Source organism: Oratosquilla oratoria, chromosome 33 (assembly GCF_046742065.1).
Source record: "Oratosquilla oratoria isolate Oo_2021 chromosome 33, ASM4674206v1, whole genome shotgun sequence".
In the NCBI taxonomy this organism is placed as follows: Eukaryota; Metazoa; Arthropoda; class Malacostraca; order Stomatopoda; family Squillidae; genus Oratosquilla; species Oratosquilla oratoria.
In genome coordinates this window covers 5934304-5958516 of record NC_134809.1, presented here as the reverse complement: position 1 = coordinate 5958516, position 24213 = coordinate 5934304, and positions in this window count along the sequence as shown.

Sequence of the window (24213 nt, the reverse complement as noted above, 5' to 3'; positions counted from 1 at the left end):
AATCCCAGCAGATGAGTTTATTTCCAATTGTCAAAATGACACAAACAAATATATATACATATGTATATATATCTATATATATATGTATATATATATATATATATTTGAATAAAAAACATGACATTTGGACAAACCTGACGACGGGCGAGTGAACCAAAGCGTGACTGCGATTATTGATATGATCCCTGAAGCGGCGGAGAGGGGTACTCAGCTAAATAGAAGTGCCTGACGACAGCCAGTAGCTAGAAAATGACATAGAAACGACTATCGTAATCTACGATTTTAACCGTGATGAGCTTCAACATTTAGACGAAGTGAGATCCTCCTCAGACGAAGAGACGCAACGTCATTTGGACAAAGTTCGCCCTCGCCAAAAAGAAAAGAGCGAGAAAAGAACGGAGAGACAGAGGAGCACAAAGGAGAAGACACACGATAACATTGGGCTCCTTATTCCAGCTGGTGGAGATTTATCGTCCGTCGGAGTATCAACATTAGCCAAAAAGATATAAACTAACACAAAGAAAGAAAACTATAAATAAACGCCGTATGAACTATTCTGGGAAACCACTCAACATTTTTGTTGAAGAATGTCTCCACTATTCTGAAATAAGTGGAGTGTGGAACTCGTATTACACCAAGCACATTCCACCCACGCCACCGAACTACTGCTCGCTTCATCCACTTGGTAGAGCCCTCCACATTTCCGCGCGACATTCCACCACTCATTCCACCCATTGGAGGTGATACCAGGCTCCTTCCACTACCACTACCACCTTCGCCACGGTGGTAGATGCCCCTCTTAAGAACCAAACAAAATGGACAAGTCAACTCATTTCGACTTTATGTGACGTGACGTCATGTCGTTGGTTTTCTTTCCGATGCAAAAACCTGTTGCCATGCAGACCTTGGATCCCTCCTACCACTGATGATCCAGTTGGCTGGTTCTTCTTGCCCTCTCTCCGTCCTCGACAACTCCCTTGTATGTGGTCACATCCACCCCCCATGTAGTTGAAATATGTTGATCATAGCCAATAACTGGCAAATGGTACCGAAGAATTCCCTTTGTCAATAGTCTACACCAGCGTTTCTCAACCTTTTTACCCTTGCGTAACCTTTAAAATAAATTGCATGTCTCAAGGAACCCCTGCGCAAAAAAATAAACACATATACCATATCTTTCTCATTTTATTTTCATCGTAATAATAGGTTAGATAGGATTATGTCTATATTACATTATTACAATAACCAAGAATATGTCGTGCGTGTTTAATTATATTACGTATATGAAATTAAATAAAAATCAAAAGTGTATTAGCTTATCTCACTTGTTCGCGCGGAACCCTTAGGGACCTTTTGCGGAACCTTAGGGTTCCGGGGAACCCTGGTTGAGAAACGCTGCTCTACATTGTCAAAATTAACCTCTTGCCTCCCAGGAGGTACAGACTCGGGTGACGACCCGATACCCTGTCACGGTTATTGAACCCTTTGGTGTCGGTGTGTCAATCCAGCGTGAATTAACCACAAGGTATGTCAACGCACCTGCACCACGGACTACGTTTGTACCCTTGACCTTCGACGGACGTCATCTTCCCGAAGCTGCTTCGTTGCTTTTTGTTGTTGCCAAGTGATGCCGGAGGACTGATATCTACCTGAACTGGCGCAGGTCTGCATCTCTCGTTTTTCATCTTTTTCTGCTTCCGGAAGGAAGAGCTAGTCACTAGGTGACTCTCATCTTCTTCCCACCGTTGTTGCAAGTAGACCCTGTTACACAAAGCTGGGGACCTAACGCGAAAGTTTAAGATATGAATACAACAGAATACAAAAAAGAGTCCTATCGACCCATTGAATATACTCGCTGCAGATTGTTACGACGTAAAGGATCCAGTAAGGATGCAACATGCCACGTGACTGCTTTTGACCTGGGGCTGCAATCACGGGACAGATCCGGGAGAGCTGGGAGTGGCCGTCATTGCTTGCTGCTTGAGGCGGAGACGAGACCCAGGATGACCCCGCTACGGGTCTGCCTGAGCTAGGCTTAGGACCTACCCTAGCGGAACACGTTCTTGTACAGAGCGTCCGCAGTACAGTACTAGGCGTGTATCTTTGTGTGTATATGTAGGGAGACGGGTGAAAGAGCATGGATCACGTAATACATGTGTACTGGTGTCTTTTCTATTGATAAGATTATATATCTTGATGGCATCCTGCTGTAATAAATACCTTAAAAGGAAATGTTATAAAAAGTTAATGTAAAATGTCTACGGGCATATTAAAAAACTAGTGAAATGCATGAGTTAGTTATAATATATATTAACGTTTGGAAGTCACGAGCTGCTGCCTATGCCTTCTGTTATATAAGCATGAGCTTTGGGTTTGAAAAGGAAATCAAGATATATATATATATATATATATATATATATATATATATATATATATATATATATATATATATATATACTATTTACAGCTTACTTGGGAGAGATCTTCAGAGTTTGAGTTAGGAAGAGAAAGGTTTGAAGATTAATGGCGAATATTTTAACCACCTAAGATTTACAGATGACTTTATTCTTATTTCAGAAAGAGCAAAAGACTTGTAAGATATGCTGAGTGATCCAAGCAAGGAAAGTCTCAAAGTAGGTTTAAAAGTGAATAAGAGTAAAACCAAAGTAATGTTCAACTCGCAAGTTCAAAGTAAAGAGATTATAACCGATGGTGAGAGTCTTAAAGAAGTTGAAGAGTATAATTATATAGGCCAGATGGTGAAAGTGACTAAACACCATGATAATGAAATAAAAAGACGTATTACAATTGGTTGAAAAGTGTTTGGTAAGTATGATAAAATTCTGAGAGGCTCTCTACCTTTATGTTTGAAACGTAAAGTTTACAATCAATGCATTCTGCCAGCAATAATCTACGGGTGTGAGACTTGGAAACTGACGAAGGCGATGGAGACAAAGCTAAGGACTGCACAGAGGAGAAAGGAGAAATCAATAATGGGAATAACGCTGAGAGATCGAAAGAGAGCAGGTTGGGTGAGAAACCAGACTAGAGTGAAAGATATTGTAGAGGCGGTAGAAGAGAGGAAGTGGAATTGGGCAGGTAAGTTAGCGCGAACGACTGATGAGCGATGGAGCAAGTGCGTTACTGAGTGGACACCGCGAGATGGGAAGCGTGGAAGAGGGAGACCAGACATAAAGTGGAGAGACGAGATAGAGAAGTTTGAAGGAGTGACATGGCAGAGGTTGGCACGGTCTTGCGAATCATGGAATGCTATGAAAGAGGGCTTTGTTCAGCAGTAGACTCATGATGGCTGATGTGTGTGTGTGTGTGTGTGTGTGTGTGTGTGTGTGTGTGTGTGTGTGTGTGTGTGTGTGTGTGTGTGTGTGTGTGTGTGTGTGTGTGTGTGTGTGTGGTAAAAGGTAATATATGTATTTTTATCAATTATCATTATTCTACATATATATTTATTCGTTTATTTATTAAATTATTTTTATTTGTCTATCTATTTATCATTTTATCTATATACCTATTCATTCATTCATTTATGGACATAATGAACGAAGAACAATCGAAACACTGTAGTGTCGAGGGGAATCCCCCCTAGCAACCGCCTCCATTTCCCGCCTCCGTCCTTTTTGAGGCGTAGGACAAAGACGCAGCGACGCCAAGGACGGACCCACAAATCTTCTCCTGTCAGGCTTGTACAGATATTATCGTAGTTTAGTATATATTTTTTGTATATAAAACCTCAATTATCTTTTGAAATATCGACACTATGCAATTTTTAATTGTATTTTATAAAATCAGGAGAGAAAACAACATTAGAAACACTAAAGAAACAAGACTAGTTTTAGCCAGTTTAGATCTCGGGTAATTAGACCCGAACTTGCTAGGTAGACCTGGGACCGCCCCCACCACTAATAATGCAATGTTGACAGGTATGTTTTATGCGACTGATTTAGGGACGTCTTTCAGAAGAAAATTGCACCAAAAACGATAGTAACCATTGTAGCTATGACGACTCAATGTTATCAGTCTCGTGTCAACTGTGGTATTTTTCAAACTAATAGTGTCGAGCATCTTCAGAAGAGGTACATAAACAGACAAGATGGAAAAAAAGAAAGGCACAGTCGTTAAGAACACGTGGTAAAAGGGAAACGAAGAATATAAGAATCTATACTACAATACAGGCCCGTGCAGGGGGGGGGGGGGTTGCTGGGGGTGCCCGAGCACCTGCCCCTTTGCCTGTGCCCCAAAAGTGCCATTTCACAAAAATATATAAAAATGAATGAAAAATTATTTCTCACAGGCTTTTCCCATTTTCTTACCATTCAGAAATTATAATGTGGGAAATGGTGTCGCGCCCTACCGGATAGTTGCCAAATACGAATAATACAAAAGAGTGAAGTGCCCAATTTCCAGCCCAAAGCACCTGCCCCTTGCAGTGTCTGTGCACGTTACAGCTACAATGAAAACATCGTCGAGATTGTGTGATGCTCTCCCAGATGATATGATTAATGTAAGTATTGTTATTATATTTTTACTTAAGTTCAGTTTTAGAATGTTCGCCTGCAATTGTTTATGTATTATTTTTCCTGAGATTTGTCTTCCATTATCAATTTGGACGAAGAACAGCTATTTGGGTTCTGTGAACATTTGGGAAAGTAATACTGATTATCTTTCTTATCCTTGTTTGATATTTTTTGTTCATATATATATATATATATATATATATATATATATATATATATATACATATATATATATATACATATATATATATATACATATTTATATACATATATATATATATATATATATATATATATATATATACATACATACATACATACATACACCAAGGCTTTTTCCCCCTTACAAGGGAGGTAGCCAAAAAGGGAAAGGCATAAAAACACTCCCACCCATTTCATCCCTACATACACTCCACACCCCTCCCACCCTCCCTCTCATCTGAGCACCTCCTGGATGACGGGTCATCCCTGCACCCTGCCCACCGCCCTGGGTCAGAAGCAGTGTCGCAAGACACAGCACATCCACAGCAAGGCCGCTTTATTTAATCGGCGACCCCCCCTCTCCGTCCCCCCTTGCATATAAGGAGAGGACGGGGAGAAAATCCCTTCGGGCTGCGTCAAAATTTACTCACACATACTACCCCATCCCCCACCCCCCTGCCCATTCCTCCTCATGCAATCACAACATCATCCATATACAACCATTCTCCACTCACCTCTGTCTTCCGTCCTCTCCCTTCCTTCCTCAACAGACATTCCCCTCTTCCCCAAAGCCCCCTTCACCCCATCCATCCACCTCATCCTAGGACGTCCCCTCATGTTCACTCCCTCCACATCTGCCTTCCATACCTCTTTTACTAGTCTTTCTTCACTCATTCTTTCCATGTGTCCAAACCATCCTAATATTCTTTCATCAACCCTATCTCCCAAATCCTTTTTCACCCCTGTTCTCCTCCTCACCTCCTCATTTCTCACACTATCCAGCCTAGTAACCCCCACCATACTTCTCAGACACCTCATCTCAAACACATTCAAACTCCTTCTCTCTTCTTCTCTTATGTTCCACGTTTCTGCCCCATACAGTGCTGTTGGCACAATCACTCCTTCATACAGTCTCCTCTTCGCATCCATTCCCAAATGTCTATTCCTCATTACACTCTTTAATCCACCAAGGCATTTACTCGCTTCTCTCAATCTACATTCTACCTCCACCTTCACTCCACCTTTTCCTGCTACACTTCCTCCAGTCGCTCTCCCTTAATGTTCACTTCCAGTCTACTGCCACTTTCACCCCTTGTACATCTCATCACCTTACTTTTACCCACATTTATCTTTAGCTTTCTTCTATCACATACTCTCCCAAACTCTGCCACCAGCTTCCTCAATCCCTCCTCTGACCCTGCCACAAGCGCAGTGTCGTCCGCAAACAACAGCTGGCTCACCTCCCACTTTTCTCCATTTTCTTTAACCATCTCCAATCCCTGACCCACTACCCTAGCATTCACCTCTCGCACCACCCCATCCATGTATAAGTTTAACAGCCAGGGCGACATAACGCATCCTTGACGAAGTCCCACCTTTACTTCAAACCACTCACTCTCTCCATTTCTAATCCTGACACAAGCTCTACTACTCTCATAAAAACTCTTGACAGCTCCCAGAAGCTTTCCTCCTATCCCATAAATCTGCATAACCTCCCACAGTGCCTTTCTGTCTACCCTATCATAAGCCTTTTCCAGATCCATAAAAGCCCAAAAAACATCCTTCCCCTTTCCTATAGCTTTCTCACATATCTGTCTTACCACAAAGATCTGATCTACACAACCTCTACCTGTCCTAAATCCACACTGTTCCTCACCAATTACTCCTTCTGTTCCTCTCCTAATCCTCTCAATTAAGATCCTCCCATAAGCCTTCCCTACTACACTTAACAGGCTAATCCCTCTGAAACTACTACATTCACACTTGTCCCCTTTTCCCTTGTAAAGAGGAACTATACAGGCACTTCTCCAGTCCTCCGGTACTCTACCCTCTCTCCAGCAAACATTAAATAACCTCACCAACCAGTCCACCATCACTGTACCTCCCTTTTTCATACATTCTGCATGGCATCCATCCAGACCAGGTGCCTTACCTGCTTTCATCATCTTTACAACTGCCTTCACCTCATCCTTCCTTATTTCTCCTCCATTCTCCTCACTCCTCACTCTCATTTTCTTCGCATTTCCCACTGCAGCTATCTTTCCTTCCCTATCCTCCTTCACATTTAGCAACTCCCTAAAATATTCTGCCCATCTTCCCCTTACTGCCATCTCTTCCATTATCATCTCTCCATCTGTACCTTTTACCTTTTCTTCTCTACTTGATTCGCCTCCTCTTCCTCTCTTTATTTCTTTCCAAAACATCTTTTTATTACTTTCAAAATTTTCTGTCATACTCCTACCCCATTTCACATCTGCTCTCCTCTTTGCCTCCTTCACCTTTTGCTTTACTTCTCTTTTCTTTTCCTTGTACGTCTCATATGACTCCCCCGTCCCCTTTTGCAACCAATCTGTGAATGCTCCCTTCTTCTCTTCTACAACCCTCTTTGTTTCCTCATCCCACCATTCACTACCCTTTCTTCTATTTCCCCCTGTCCTTCTTGTTCCACACACCATACGTGCACACCCTAAGACTCCCTCCTTGAACCATCCCCACTCCTCCTCCACACCCATCTCTGCTCCATCCTTTACTCCCTCCCACTCCTCCTTCAGCTTCTTTTCGTATTTTCCTTTTCATTCAAGGAGTTCACTCTAAGAACCTCCCCACCTTTTGTCCCCTTCCTCTTTCTCCATCTATCCTCCACTCTCAGCTCACCTTCCACCAAAAAATGATCTGATATTCCCCCACCCTCTCCCCTTAGCACATGTACATCCTTAACTCTTCCTATCATAATCCTATTTACCACTACATAATCCATTAGCGCTCTATCTACCACCCTTCCCTCCACCACCCTCTCCCATGTGTACTTATATATATATATATATATACATATATATTTATATTTATATATATAAATATACATATATATATACATATTTATATACATATATATATATTTTCATATATACAAATATACACACACATATTCATATATATATATGTATATATATATATATATATATATACAAATATGTATATATATATATATATATATATATATATATATACTGTATATATTTATTGGGCGAGTTCGTTTCTTCTTCTTCTTCTTCTTCTTCTTCTTCTTCTTCTTCTTCTTCTTCATTTTCTCCTCCTTCACCTTCTTCTTCTTCTTCTTCATCTTCTTTTTTCTTAGCCACTATCTTCACGTGCTCTGTAAAGGTGAGATCCACAAAAGTTGAATTTATGTACCCTTATATCCTACAGAGTATCATGTATGATAAAAATATTTTATTAGTTTCTTAAAAACAACAATGATTACTGACGAAAGTGTGTTCTTCTAACGTAGAGAGGCTCCCACTATGCACAAACGTGTTTCATGCTATTTTGACACCTCATGCAAGTAGTACATGATGTATTTCTATTTTTTTAACTTGACGTTTTGGCATCGATCTTCCAAAGGCGAAAACCTTCGTTCTTCAATAAATTTTTGGCCCAGTTTCTTGCATATCAAAGTGAGTTTTATTTGTTTTTATTGCATTCCTTTAGAATTGCCATCTTGCTCCTTTTATTCAAGTTTGTTTATATTATCCACATTCGCAAACAACGCCACTACTTGACGAGGCTCCAGAATGAGACATCTTTACTTTGTGGTTATTACGATTTATTTGTTTTATATTGTGACCACAATGATCCACGGATTAATGGTAAAGAAAAAATATTTTGAACAATTTAAAACGGTATTGTTTTTGTAGTATTAATCATTATTTCTAATAACACAAAATATAGGATCTGTTTATTGTGTTAATTCAGAAATGAAAAACAATATTACAAAATAATGGCAACCGAAATAAAATAAAAAGTTTAATAAATACTGTTTTAAAAGACTTGGGAAAATAGATCTAGCATAAAAACCAAATGTGTACGCTTAACATCATCTGTAAAGAAAATAAAACTAGAATTAAGGGATGACATTAATAGTATTAATGTAGTCATAAAATTGTATATAACGTGGAAGTTACCTCAAGAATTAGACGTGAGTATATATTTAATTGCTGAGCAAATGTAGTATTTATTTCACAAATCTTGAGATTAATCACTGAAAATTTCAAATTGTTTTCTATATTACTTGAGCCGTTTCAATCTATTTTGAAGGGGAGACATTAATTTTATTTCAATTTTACCCTGAAACACTGTGAACCCTGTAAATTTAAATTATGCTTCAATCAGACATATTCTATCACTGTGTAACTGGAAAAATATCTAACCGATTCAATTATAAGATTAATCCTGTTCTTTTTATGTAATTTATACATGATGTGGGTCACGGAAAAAGATCAGTATAACCTATATGAGATTCTGGAAATGGTTTGTAATGTCTAACGGTAGAAAAATCTAAACCCTGCAATTCATTTCGAAGTGGCAATTTAGCCGGTTACCGGTCAAATAGCCTACATGACAGTGGATGATGTTTTAGCTAGTAAGAATCTTGGATGGTGTGTAAGAAAGAACCTGTATTTAAATTATGTTATTGCAGGAATGTTTGTAAAGAAAACTAGGAAATATTATTTATAGAATGCCTATTTATAAAAAAAAAAGCCATCAAATGTATTCCTGTGACAACCGTTATAACAATTGTTTTGCTAAAATTAAGAATATTAATCAGTAGGCCTACTATGAGATATTTAGACTAATCCTAACATGAGTAATAGGTCCATTGTTTATCAAACCATCAAAATTTACAAGTACACTGCCTACAAAACCAGAATTTTGTCTTAGGTTTGGTTTTCCTACCAAAACAACACAACTCAAGCGATTCTAGTTGAGGCAGACATCACACACAAATGATAGTTTACTAGTTGGTCATTTCCACGTGTGTTCACTTCTACTGCTGCTTCCTTCTCCATGCACACTTGTAAAACAGTCCATGCACCATTACTGAAATAACGTCTCATTGTGTAAATGCCAATGTGATCATCAAAAAGCATATCTGTCATAACCGGTTTTTGGCATAGCCGGAAGGGGGTGACCGTGAGAATAAAAAAAAAAATGAAAAAAAGATAAATAAAATAAAAAAATGGCGAATGTGTATTAATTGATTGATTATTATTTTCTGCACTGAGGTAATATTAGTTTGCGAACTTTGCCACTATCATTTGAAGTCGATTGAGATTATATAAGTGTTATTATAATTATGTGTATATATATATATATATATATATATATATATATATATATATTGTGCCGTTACGAGATGTAACGGGGCTTTTTTTTTTATATATCCGTGTATTCCCAATGTTTACGAATTTTCTGTTTGAGCTTGTTTCCCCTCGGAAGGGGTTTTCATTGTTGTTTTTGGTAATGCTTTAATTTAAGTATGTTGCGAGCAGAAGCTTCTTCTGCTTAAAAATACTACCGTTGTAAGTTGTCTGCAAGCTGTGTTGCAAGATAACATCTCATTATTTGTGCAATGTGCACTTAAAGAATTAGACTTAAAAAGGTGTGTAAGAACCGGTTGCCGTTTGTGACGTAACATCACGTCTTGGCGCCAGTCTGGTCCGAACTAGAAAGATGAACACACCCCTCTTGTAGCCGACTCAGTAAGTCTTAAAACTCTTTGTATTTGAGGTTTAGAGTATTCTAGTGCATCTGTAATCCTTTATATCATGTGTAGCTTTTAGCCTTTAGTAACTACAGTACTTTTTACAGTTTTTCATCAATTCCAACGTACTATCGAAATCCCCTTGGTTCCATCCTGCGTGATGGATCGGATCTGCATTAAATTCGCATCAAATATCCCCGTGATTCTATAACCTTCAGTCCCAAGTCTGTCTACGTCACGGATACTAGATGCAAGTGCCATTTGACCTGCGCAGCCCCAGTTTTGGCTGCGCCAAAATGAAAAATGAGGGCGATAGGAACGAACACAGATGAAAAGAGCATAAAGAAGAGGATTTGGCCAGACCACGCCCTGCACGCCGTTGCCACGTCTAGATTCGCCTCGTCGTCACCACATAATGAACTTGATGTGTCACTAGTGCCAGGAGCGATAAGTTGCGTGTGTATACTTAAATATAGTGGCGCAAGGTTAAGTGTAGTGGCGCAAAGTTAAGTGTAGTGGCCGATGCGTAAGGAAGTGTAGTGATCTTGTGTCGTCTTAGTAATCGTATCGGCGCGCGAGTGTGATGTGGCAACAAAGTATGGTTGCGAAGTTCTACCAGTGTTTACATAACAAACACCACCGCAGCTAAGCATGTGTTTTCCTTTTGAAGGCAAGCTACCTTGCCTTAAACCTGTTTTATGTATTTAATATAAACACGCATGTAAGCATTTGAATAATGTGCCTTAACAAATGTAAGTTTTGTTGTTGTCTATCAAAGTAGTCGTATAGTAGGAGTGTCTGTGTAAACATACTCCGCGGTTTTCGATTAAGTTTGAGTTTTCCTTGTCTTCTTTATCATATTACTGTCTTGTCTCTCACTGTTTCTCTCGCTTGGCAATATGTCTTCCAACCACAGTATAGATGAAGGACCCGTCTCCGGTAGGGTCAGAGCCCTCACGGCTGGAGGGCAGGAGGTTTTTCAGAGAACGTCTGACCAGTATGAAGAGAGGGTAAAGGCGAGTAAGGAGAGAGTACAGGCCTTATTGGAGGACCCGAATCATAGTCCTGGGTTGTATAAGGCTCACGCTGTGTACCAGGATGCTGTAGAAGAGTACCTGAAATTCTTAATGCGTGAACGTACTTCAGAAAGTCTGGCTCGTGCTGAATCAGTGAAGCACGAAGACAGAGTTTTTCAGGCATCTTTTCGTCAAGTAATCAGTAATAATGCTTCCTCTTCCTCAGTTGAAGTCACGGAAGAGGAACACCACACTGAACCGTTTTCACAAGATGACCTGAAGTCCAGTCAAGTTCCTTTATCCTTCGCCGCCCACTCTGGGTTTTGTGTACCCCCTTCAGCAAAGGGCAGTTCAAGAAGGTCGGTTAGGTCAGGTCGTTCCAGTAGCACCAGTGTTAGTGTTGCAAGGAAGCAACGAGCCAAGGTGGAGACCGCTCGTATCAGAGTCAAGTTTGCCGAACAGGAGGGTCAGCTTATGAAAGAGAAGGCTGACAAGGAAGCTCAAAGGTCAAGAGAAGAGGCTGAATTGCAGGCCAAGTTCAAAGTTATGAAACAGCAAAAGGAGTTGGAAGAAGCCGAAGCCGAACTTAGGCACTTAGGAGCCGACGATGATTGGGAAACATGCAGTGACTGGGACCAATTAAAAGATACAGTCGCTACCCGCACCCAACTATATGTGGAGCAACAGGGTGGTATAGTTGATGTTTCCGCTAGTCAGAAGGATCCGGTAGGCTTGAATCCTGAAAGCCCTGTTTTCAAACCCTGTTCTGATCTCAGAGTTAACTCACAGCCTGCTAACAATGTTCCATTCAGTTTTGAACCTCGTATCGAGAAGGTAAAAGTGAGGTCTGTGCATCCTGCGCAGCAACCTGTTGCTAACCATATCTTTTCTGTGTCACAACCTGTAGTAAAACCTCCTCGGAGTACGTCTCCTAGATTGGGGACAACCTCCAATTCTGCTGATTTGAGTAAGTTCCTCTTGCGGAAGGAGTTGCTTCTTAGCGGGCTGTCTACGTTTGATGATACTGCGGAAGACTATGCTGTTTGGAAGGAGTTTTTCAAGGAAGTCGTGCAAGAGTTAGGCATCTCATGTAAGGAGGAAATGGACCTGTTAGTTAAGTACCTAGGTCCTGAGTCTAAAGAATGGGCCCGTACAACCAGAAACTCAAATGCCAAGAATTCAAACCTGGCGTGCAGTAGAATTTGGGAGCGCTTGGATGACAGGTTTGCTGCCCCTTCGATCATTGAGACTTCGATTAAAAAGAAGCTCGCCAACTTCTCTAGGATTTCACCTAGAGATACCTTAAGGTTATACGACCTGTGTGACATTCTGTACCAGATAGAAGCCTTGAAGGCTAATCCTGTATACAGTACACTTTTTGCATATTATGACGCCTCTTCAGGTATCAATCCCATTGTCGCAAAACTTCCACCCTGTATACAGAAAGCGTGGACTGGCAGAGCCATGAACTACAAGACTGCTCACGGTGTGCCGTACCCACCTTTCTCCTTCTTCATTGAGTTTGTGAAGGAGATGGCAAGGGTCGAGAATGATCCATGTTTCTCTTATCAAAACCTTGGTGCCGACGGTTTTGTGAAACCAGAGAAGCCACCTCCCTCTAAGTTTCCCCAAGTGCGTGTGAAGAAGACTGACACCATGTTGTCCAGTGGCAGTAAGTCGACCACGGGCGCTGACAGGTCTGTTGGCGCTGCTAGTCCTACCGAGCAAAGAAAGGCAGAAAAGGGGGATTTTTGCGTCTACCATGATGCCTACGTACACCATTTGGATTTCTGCAGGGCTTTTCGCACCATGTCTGTGAGCGAGAGGAAGGTTTTCTTAAACGATAAAGGAGTGTGTAATAGATGTTGCAAAGGTAACCATCCTCCTTCCAGCTGCAAAGAAAGAATTTTCTGTAAGCTCTGTAAGGCCCATACTCATGTGACTGCCTTACATCACGATGAACCCAGGTCGAAGAGGAGTTCGACTCAAGCGGTTACACAGCATGGAAGGGAGGTTGCTCAAGAAAAAACACCTCGCTCCCCTGTAGTCAACCAAGTGCCGCTTCCTAATGTTCTTACCCCCGTAGTAAAGACTCAGGGAGGGGAGGATGCTGCGGTCATTTCCAAATGTACCTTGATATGCAGTAACCCCACCTCCATGAGTAAGTCCTGCGCCAAGACCTTCTTGGTAAAGGTCTATCCTGAAAGTAAGCCAGAGCTCGGAGTGTGGTGTTATGCCATCCTAGACGATCAGTGCAATTGCTCTTTAGCAAGGTCTGAGTTTTTCGATTTGTTTGACAAGCAGAGCAAACGGGTTTCATATCGTCTAGCTACCTGTGCAGGTGTAACGGGCGCTTCTGGGCGCACCACCAAAAATTACACCATCATGTCTTGGCATAACTCACAAGAGGTACATATTCCTCAGTTAGTGGAATGCGACAGCATTCCCAATGTAAGAGAAGAGATACCCACCCCCGCCATAGCTCGTGGTTATCCCCATCTGTCCGACCTGGCCGAATGTATTCCACCTCTAGTCCCTGAAGCTGAGATTCTACTCATCATTGTTCGAGATGTGCCTTCAGCTCATTACAATTTTGACCAGAGAATTGGACCTGTCAATGCCCCTCTAGCTCAACAGACCAGTCTGGGTTGGGCAATCATCGGGGAAGTGTGTCTCCACGGCACTTGTATGCCTTCTGTCATTAACAGTTTCAAAACATCCTTTGTGCATGATAGACGTCCCTCTATAGTCGCACCATGTGGTAACCAGATTCACGTCTCGGAAGTAAAGGATGATTTGTTCAAAGTAACCAAAGATGACGACAAGACTGCCCTGTCGATTGAAGACAGAAAGTTCTTAGATGTCATGAACTCAGAGTTTCGCAAGGATCAAAGTGGTCATTGGGTCGCGCCACTGCCTTTCCGTCCTAATGTTGTAGCCACCAGTAATAATAGAGACTTTGTGTGGCACCGCACACTGTCTCTCCATCGTAGCCTCAGCACAAAGCCTGAAAAACGTCAGCATATGATGGCCTTCATGCAAAAGATGTTAGATCGTGGGCATGCTGAGGTTGCACCACCATTGAAGTCTGATCAGAAGTGCTGGTATCTTCCCTTGTTTGGGGTATACCACCCTAAGAAACCTGACAAGATCAGGGTTGTGTTCGACTCTTCTGCCAAATCCAGAGAGTTCTCCCTAAATGATATGCTGATGTCAGGTCCTGATATGACAAACAGTATTCTCGGGATTCTTCTACGTTTCCGTCAGGAAGCTGTAGCAGTAGCAGCTGATGTAGAACAGATGTTCTACAATTTCAAAGTGAAGACTGAGCAAAGAGATTACCTCAGATTCTTTTGGTATAAAGATAATGACCCTGATAAAAGGTTGATTGAGTATAGGATGACTGTTCACGTTTTTGGAAACACGCCATCTCTTGCCATTGCCACCTATGGCTTGCGTAAGTCTGTAGAAAATGCCTCTCCTGAAGTTCGCTATTTCATAGAGAACAATTTCTACGTGGATGATGGGTTAGCATCTCTGTCAGATGCGGAGACTGCTTACAAGTTAATCCAAGACTCTAAGTCAGCACTCCAAGAAGGAGGACGCTTGCGCTTGCACAAAATCACTTCCAACAGTAAAGAAGGGCTGGAAAAGTTTGCCACCAGTGAGCTGGCTGATAACCTTCAGGAGCTGAACCTAACTTCTGACTCTATGCCTATGCAGTCTAGCCTAGGCCTCTTATGGGACATCCAAAGAGACGTTTTCGTCTATAAGTTCATGGATTCAGACAAGCCTTCGACAAAAAGAGGGATACTGTCTGTTGTAAATAGTCTGTTTGACCCCATGGGATTCTTAGCTCCAGTAATAATAGTGGGAAAACTACTCCTAAGAGAGATAACCAATCTAAAGTGTGGTTGGGATGAACCCATACCAGCTAAGATCCATACCAAATGGTCCAGATGGCTAACGTCCTTAAGGAACCTCAAGGACATAAGCATCAATCGTCAGTTTGCTAGTATTTCTTTGTCTCAAGCTCACAGGATAGAGCTTCATACCTTTTCAGATGCTTCCAGAGTAGCAGTAGGAGCTGTATCATATCTTAAAGTTTTCAGTGATACCAAAAGCTACCAGGTGTGTTTTGTGAGGGGACAAGCTAAAGTAGCTCCCAACCATGGTCATACTATTCCCAGGTTAGAGTTGTGTGCTGCAGTGATGGCAGTTAATCTCAGTAATTCCATCACAGATTGCTTAGACAAAACCTTAGACGCAAGGCATTTCTATTCTGACAGCATGATTGTCTTAGGCTATATTCATAATGAAAGGCGTAGATTTCATGTCTACGTGAGTAACAGAGTAGACCACATTAGGTCGTCCACCGAACCTACCCAATGGCATTATGTACCTACAGATTGTAATCCAGCAGACCTGGCTACCCGTGGTCTTGAAATAACCGACCTAAATCAGAGTGATTGGTTGTCAGGTCCCTCAAGCTTATTTGAGGATGTTGTATCCACCAGTGGAAGTTTTCCTCTTGTAAGCCCTGAGACAGATAAAGAAGTAAAGGTATCAGACTACACAATTGAGTCTGAACCCCTTGTTAGTGCAAACAAGAGCAATGTAGAGCCTGCAATTGCGTCATTAGCTCAGAGGTTCTCTAATTTCTCCTGTTGGAGGAGACTTGTAAGAGCGGTAGCTCTCCTTAAGCATATAGCCCGTTCTTTCAAACAAGGTAACAAGTGTTGTTCAGGTTGGCATATGTGCAACAAACATAAGTCACCCAATCAACTAGAAGATGCAGCTGATCTCATTGTTCAGACATACCAAAAGGATTATTTCTCGTCTGCCATGACTAAATTGCAAAGTGAAGTTTGTTTACCTCCTTCCAGTCCCATTGCATCTCTGTCTCCTTATTTAGACCAGAAGGGCCTACTTCGTGTAGGAGGCAGGTTGAGTCAAGGCGGCGATGTACTTGGTATGCTTGCAAGGCCTATTATTATTCCAAAGGAATCCCATTTAGGCTTGTTGTTGATCCGTCACTACCATGAGACAGTGCACCACCAAGGGAGAGTGATTACAGAAGGAGCCGTCCGTACAGGTGGTTTCTGGATTTTGGGAGGGAAACGTACCATCTCTAAGGTCATTTCCAAATGCGTCACCTGTAAAAGGGTAAGAGGTAGGGTATGTCTTCAGAAGATGGGAGACTTACCCATTGATAGACTTACTCCCAATCCGCCATTTTCCTATGTAGGAGTTGACCTCTTTGGCCCCTGGCATATAAAAATGCGGCGTACTAGAAGTTCCTTCCTCGAAAGTAAAAGATGGGGCGTTCTGTTCACCTGTCTTGTTTCCAGAGCTATCCATATAGAGACTGTAGAAGAATTGAGTACTTCTTCCTTCATTAATGCCTTAAAGAGATTCATCTGTATTCGTGGCCCAGTTAAACTGATGCGTTCTGACAGAGGCACGAACTTTGTAGGTGCTGTCAAAGCACTGAACTTGCTTGCCATTACCGATGAAGGTGGTGATGTCAATAGTTTCTTGTCAAGTCAAGGTTGCACTTGGTTGTTTAACCCTCCTCATGCTTCTCACATGGGTGGAGCATGGGAGCGTATGGTGGGGATAGTCCGCAACATCATGAATGTGATACTGACTAACCATCACCCCAAGGCATTAACACATGAGGTGTTAGTAACCTTCTTTGCAGAAGTATGTAAGATCGTGAATTCCAGACCTTTAGTTCCTGTTTCATCGGACCCTAGTAGTCCTTTCATTTTGTCTCCATCCATCCTTCTCACTCAGAAAACTGATATTCCTGTAACTCTTCCTGAAGAGATAGATATCAAGGCAGTATACAAAACACAATGGAAGCATGTACATCACCTTGCTGAGGAATTCTGGAAGAGATGGAAGAAAGAGTATCTTTCCTCTTTGCAACCCAGAAGAAAGTGGGTCAATTCCTCTCCAAACGTAAAGGTAGACGATGTAGTGCTGGTGAAACATCAAGAGTGTCCCCAAGGACAGTGGCCCTTGGGCATTGTACTTAAAGTATTCCCTAGCAAGGATGATTTAGTCAGGAAGGTCCAAGTAAGAGTTGTGGTAAACAACAAAGCCCATGAATATGTAAGACCCATTTCTGAGCTTGTGTCGCTAGGTCAATAGATTTGGTAATTTTTTCCCCTAGAAAATTAGGAAGGGAGTGTGCCGTTACGAGATGTAACGGGGCTTTTTTTTTTATATATCCGTGTATTCCCAATGTTTACGAATTTTCTGTTTGAGCTTGTTTCCCCTCGGAAGGGGTTTTCATTGTTGTTTTTGGTAATGCTTTAATTTAAGTATGTTGCGAGCAGAAGCTTCTTCTGCTTAAAAATACTACCGTTGTAAGTTGTCTGCAAGCTGTGTTGCAAGATAACATCTCATTATTTGTGCAATGTGCACTTAAAGAATTAGACTTAAAAAGGTGTGTAAGAACCGGTTGCCGTTTGTGACGTAACATCACGTCTTGGCGCCAGTCTGGTCCGAACTAGAAAGATGAACACACCCCTCTTGTAGCCGACTCAGTAAGTCTTAAAACTCTTTGTATTTGAGGTTTAGAGTATTCTAGTGCATCCTTTGTAATCCTTTATATCATGTGTAGCTTTTAGCCTTTAGTAACTACAGTACTTTTTACAGTTTTTCATAAATTCCAACGTACTATCGAAATACCCTTGGTTCCATCCTGCGTGATGGATCAGATCTGCATTAAATACGCATCAAATATCCCCGTGATTCTATAACCTTCAGTCCCAAGTCTGTCTACGTCACGGATACTAGATGCAAGTGCCATTTGACCTGCGCAGCCCCAGTTTTGGCAGCGCCAAATATATATATATATATAAATATATATATATATATATATATATATATATATATATATATATATGGGTGTGTGGGTGTGTGTGTGTGTGTGTGAGTGTGTGTGTGTGTGTATGTATATATATATATGTATATGTATATATATGAGTCTATATATACATATGTAGATATATATATATATATATATATATATATATATATATATGCGAATAAATCACAAAAACACGTGATTCACAAAATATGTAATAAAACCACTTGGAAAAAAATTCCAAGTGGTTTTATTACACACACACACACACACACACACACTTTCAACGAACGGACGGCTTGACGAACGCTCTGAAGAAAAGTGCAGATTGTGGATACCAACGCAAAGAGAAGTGCCTTTTTGTATTTGCAGGGGGGGGGGAAATTGCTCGTGAGGCAGTAGGTAAGTAGGAAAAGAGGAGAAGGGGAGGGATTGCTGGGGAAATGGAAGGAAATGAGGATGTGGAGGACTTGGCCCAGGCAGACGGGCGTAAGGTCAACATGAAACGACCACCGGATGACGAAATGGCAAATAAAAATGTAAAGATTAGAAGTATAGAGAGGAGAAATACAGTAGAAAGTGACGAGAATATGTTCCAGGGATTTAAAGAGGGTGGGGGGGACACAACCCCCCCCCGACTGATAAGACTAGAGGAGAGAGTTGATAAGGTGATCGAGGACTTGGAACGTAAGTTAGGTAAGGTAGACTCCATCTTCCAGAGAATTGAAAGATTGGAACAACTAGAGAAGGCTAACAGAAACTTAACTGAAGAAGTAGAGGACCTAAAAAGACAGTTAGGAAATGTAAAGGAGGAGAATGAGAAATTGAAGAAGAATAGTAATGAAAACAGTGAGAAAATAGCTACAGAAGCTAAAAATTGGAGAATAACTCAAGAAGGGAATAAGGTTTCATTCACTGACATAGTCAAACAGCAATTGAAAGAACATAATGAAGACTCAGTTATTAAAGTGATGAGACAGAAGGAGAATATAGTAAGAGAATTAGCTGACAAAAAGAAATGTATAATTATATTAGGAATGGAAGAGAAACATAACCCAGATAGAACCGCAAGAATCAAGGAGGAAAATGAAAGGGTAAGCAGTTTATTAAAATTAGTCCAGGAAGATGAACCAGAAATTATAAAGGAAATTGAGGAAAAATTCAGACTCGGAAAATATAGTACAGATAAGACCAGACCAATTAAGATTAAATTCAGGTCACAAACAACGGCAGAGAAAATTCTATCCAAGACAGGGAAACTAGCAACAAATGATCAATATAAAAAGGTATGGATAAAAAGAGAAATGAATAAGGAGGAAAGAGAGGCAGAAAAGCAGAAAAGAATTGAAGCTAAGGCAAAAAACGAGTAAAGAACGGAGTCAGAGAAAGAGAGATTCTATTGGAGAGTAGTGAACATGAAAATAAAGCAGTTCGACATACTAAAGAAAAACATAAGGGAAACAGAGAACACAATGGAAGTGGCAGAAAACTAAGAGTGTCTTACACAAATATAGATGGATTGATAACAGGATTGAATGAACTGAATGATTATTTGAAAGAAAAAGAACCGGACATAATGGGAATTGTAGAAACAAAATTAAAAGGCCCACTACCACCCAACAGTGTAGGACATGATACATACAATTATTGGATTAGAAACAGAGAGAAAAAACAAGGGGGTGGAGTTATGTTCCTGACAAAGAAGGATATAAACGTGAAAGGTGTCATATATGGAAAGAATACAGTAGAGATGATTATGATAGAAGTGGAAGACCGAGATAAGAAGAGCAGAAAATTTGTGATCAATTATGTGCCTCCGAAAACAGCCTCATGGGAGGAGAGTGAACATAAAAGTATGTTAGAGGACACAAAGATAGCATTAACTAAAATAATGGAAGACGGAGGAAGAATAGTTATGATGGGCGACTTTAATTGCAAAGAAATCTGCTGGGAAGAAATGACAGTAAAGAGTGGTGATGACTCATGGGGAAATGCTCTACTTGAGATGATTACTGACCATTCAATGACACAATGGATACAAGAGAACACTAGGTATAGAAATGAAGAAGAACCATCGAGGCTAGACTTAATAATTACATCTGAACCTAGAATAGTGGACAAGATTGAATATAAAACACCAATAGGTAAAAGTGACCACATATTGATTGAACTGGAACTTAATGAAGAAAAATATATGAAAAGAAATGAACAATATAGAAAAGGAAGAATGATGTATGAAAAAACAAACTTTGATAAAATAAGAGAATTCTTCCAACAAGAAAACTGGGAAGAAATATACAAAGAAGAAACATCAGTGGAAGAGAAATGGAATATTTTGACAAAAATTTACAAAGAAGGAGTGGAAAAGTATGTCCCAAGACAAAAACAAGAAAAAGAATATGTAAAATGCTGGTACAACAAAAGTTGTAGGGAGTTAAAAGACAAAAGAGACAAAGCCTGGACCGGATGGAAAAAAGACAGAAGACCTGAAAAATGGAAAATATATACTGGTTATAGAAATGAATATGTACAAAAGTGCAGAGAGGAAAAAAGAAAATATGAAAAAGATGTTATAGAAAAGTGTAAAGATCAACCAAAACTATTCTACAGATTTGTAAACAATAAACTGAAAAACAAACAAGACTTGGAGAAATTAAGACAAGGAGGAGTTGAATACACTGAGGAAATGGAAATGGCAGAAATTATGAACAAACATTTTAAATCAGTGTTTACAAGGGAAAATATACAACCTGAAGAGATTGAGTGGAAGGAAAAAGTCCCCCCTATGGAAGAAATAGAAGTAACGAAGAATGAAATATTGACACACTTGGGTAATTTTGATGTCAGAAAATCGCATGGGCCAGATGAAATAGCAAACTGGATTCTGAAAGAATGTAGGAATGAACTGGCAGACAAAATACATAGCATAATAAGCAGTTCCTTAAAAGAAGGAAAAGTTCCAGAAGATTGGAAAAAAGCAAATATAGTACCTATATATAAAGGAGGAAATAAAGAAGAACCTACCAACTATAGACCAGTCTCTCTAACAAGTACAATAGCAAAAATATGTGAAAGAATTATCAAAAGTAGATGGGTAAAATACTTGGAAAAAAACAACGTACTAAATCCAAGGCAATTTGGATTCAGACAAGGACGATCATGCGTCACCAATTTAATATGTTTCTATTCAAGACTAATAGATATAATACAAGAAAGAGATGGATGGGCTGATTGTGCATTTCTAGACCTAAAAAAAGCTTTTGACAAAGTACCACATAAGAAGTTGCTTAAGAAATTAGAATATGAAGGAGGAATACAAGGTAAATTGCTAAATTGGATGGAAGACTTTTTGCAAGAAAGAAAAATGAGAGTAGTGATAAGAGATCAGCACTCAAAATGGAATGAAGTAATAAGCGGTGTCCCGCAGGGAACAGTTCTGGCCCCAATAATGTTTGCTATATATATTAATGATATGGATGAAGGAATTGAAAGCTATATGAGCTTCTTTGCAGATGATGCAAAATTACTGAAAAGAGTGAAAACTGAAGAGGATTGTGAATCACTACAGAGAGATCTAAATAAAGTACAAGAATGGAGTAGGAAGTGGGAGATGGAGTTCAATACAAAAAAGTGTAGTATAATGGAATTTGGAAAAAGCAAAAACAGAATAACAGGATCATATAATTTGGGAGAAGAAGGAATAAAAAGAGTAGAAAATGAGAGGGACCTGGGAGTCATTGTTATGAATAATATGTCACCTGAGAAACATATAAATAAGATTTTTGGAGAAACTTATAATTTAATAAGAACAATCAAAGTGGCATTTACATACCTGGATGAAGAAATGGTGAGGAAAATCCTAATCACCCTGATAAGACCAAGATTGGAATATGCAGCAACGATATGGTCACCAAGTACAAAAAAATGTATAAAAAAACTTGAAAGAATACAAAGAGCAATTACTAAACTGGCACCAACACTCTCAAAACTATCATATGAAGAGAGACTACAAAAACTTAAACTACAGACACTAGAGCAAAGAAGAGAGAGAGGAGATTTGATAGCTATTTACAGAATCATGAAAGGCATAGAAATTACTGATAGAGAGAATCTGATAAAATGGGATGACAGAAATACAAGAGGACACGGAAAGAAAATAAAAAAAGACAACTATAGAAGAGATTTGAAAAAGAACAGCTTTCCTCACAGAGCAATAGACAGTTGGAACAAGTTAGATGAGAAAGTGGTGTGTGCAAAAACAATACATGAATTTAAAAATAGTTTAGATAAAATGAGATATGAAGACGGGACCTCACGAGCATAGCTCCCCTTCCCGTAAAATACAACTAGGTAAATACAACTAGGTAAATACACACACACACACACATATATATATATATATATATATATATATATATAGAGAGAGAGAGAGAGAGAGAGAGAGAGAGAGAGAGAGAGAGAGAGAAGGTGGAGGGGAGTGGAGTGTGATGGGGCTGGAATGTTTTTTTTTTTCTTTGTTCTCATGGCTACCCTATTATAAGGTGGAAAATAGCCTTTGGTATATGTATGTAATGATAATAATAATACGTACACATACCAAAGGCTTTTTCCCCCTTACACGGGGGGTAGCCAAATAGAAAAAGGCATAGAAATCACTCCCACCCACTTCATCTCCCGTACATTCCACTCCCCTCCACTCTCACTCCCATAATAATAATAACAATAATAATAATAATAATAATAAATAATGATGATGATGATGATGATAATAATAATGATAGAATAATAGTATTAATGATAATAGTAATAATAATAACAACAACAACAACAACAACAATAATAATAACAATAATTATAATAATAATAATAATAATGATAATAATAGTAATAATAATAATAACAATAAAAATAATCTCGAAATGAAAATTGTAGTTATCTTATCAGGAAGGAATGAGACCTTTCGCAGTGAGCAATTTGATACCAGACACCGCCAGATTTTGTCATTCTTGCCGGAAAAATAAATACTTTTTTGGACAAGTTTTATAAGCTTACAGAGGTGTATCGTTGTACATTATTGCGTCTGAAATTTAAGTCAATTAATTTCATGATTGCAAACGGCATATAGCATTGTTTGAGCCTCTATCTATAATCACAGATGATATTTGTAAAACAGCCTATAATTGTATCAAGCCAAGCAATTTGTCATTTTCTACCGACTTCAATGGACGTATACTGATATATATACTTTCATTTGAATGCACCAAGCAATAGGCAAATCCATGTAATGTATCGAAAATATAATTTTGCATCGAAGACTTAATTTTTTCGGTACGATAAACTTTGTCTTAAGTTATATATATATTTTTTTAATCTGACGTGCAGTTTGCCACGGCACACGTAAAATTAGTCATATTTGTTTGAAAATAGCTCCCAGCAGATCTAAGAGGCTATTCTTTACAAAAATGTCGTCAACTTCGTACGTCCGTGGCGGACGTACGAAGTTGACGACATTTATAGCACTGTTGTTATTTTTTATCTCACTGATTATCTTCATATACAGGACGTGACAGTGATATCCATTATTTTTCAACACTCTCAGATAAAATGCACAAACCGAAATCAACATCCTCTTATTTTTACTGCTCATAGTTACTTCAGTAAAAATAATTACCTATTTTTAGTTTTACCTTATAATTAAATTAACAAAGCCTTATCACACACCAGTAAGTAAAAATTATAACATTTTGAGTCATGTTTTTAATTTTAGATACATTTATGCAGCAATTTATGGTGTATCTTTTTTAAATATCGGTTTCTAAATTAGCTACGAGCCTGACTGCGAAAGGTCCCATTTCATTCTCCGTGTATGTTTTGTTTTTATGTAAAGCAGGTGCACGTATTGTTATAGATTTTTGTGACATTATAACAAATTGAGGACTGAACGACAATATACACTCAGTCCATAACCTCGACTTTTAAGAAAAGCAGAATGTTACTTTTTTGAAATGCGAATTAATATACATGACGTGATAATTAATGCAC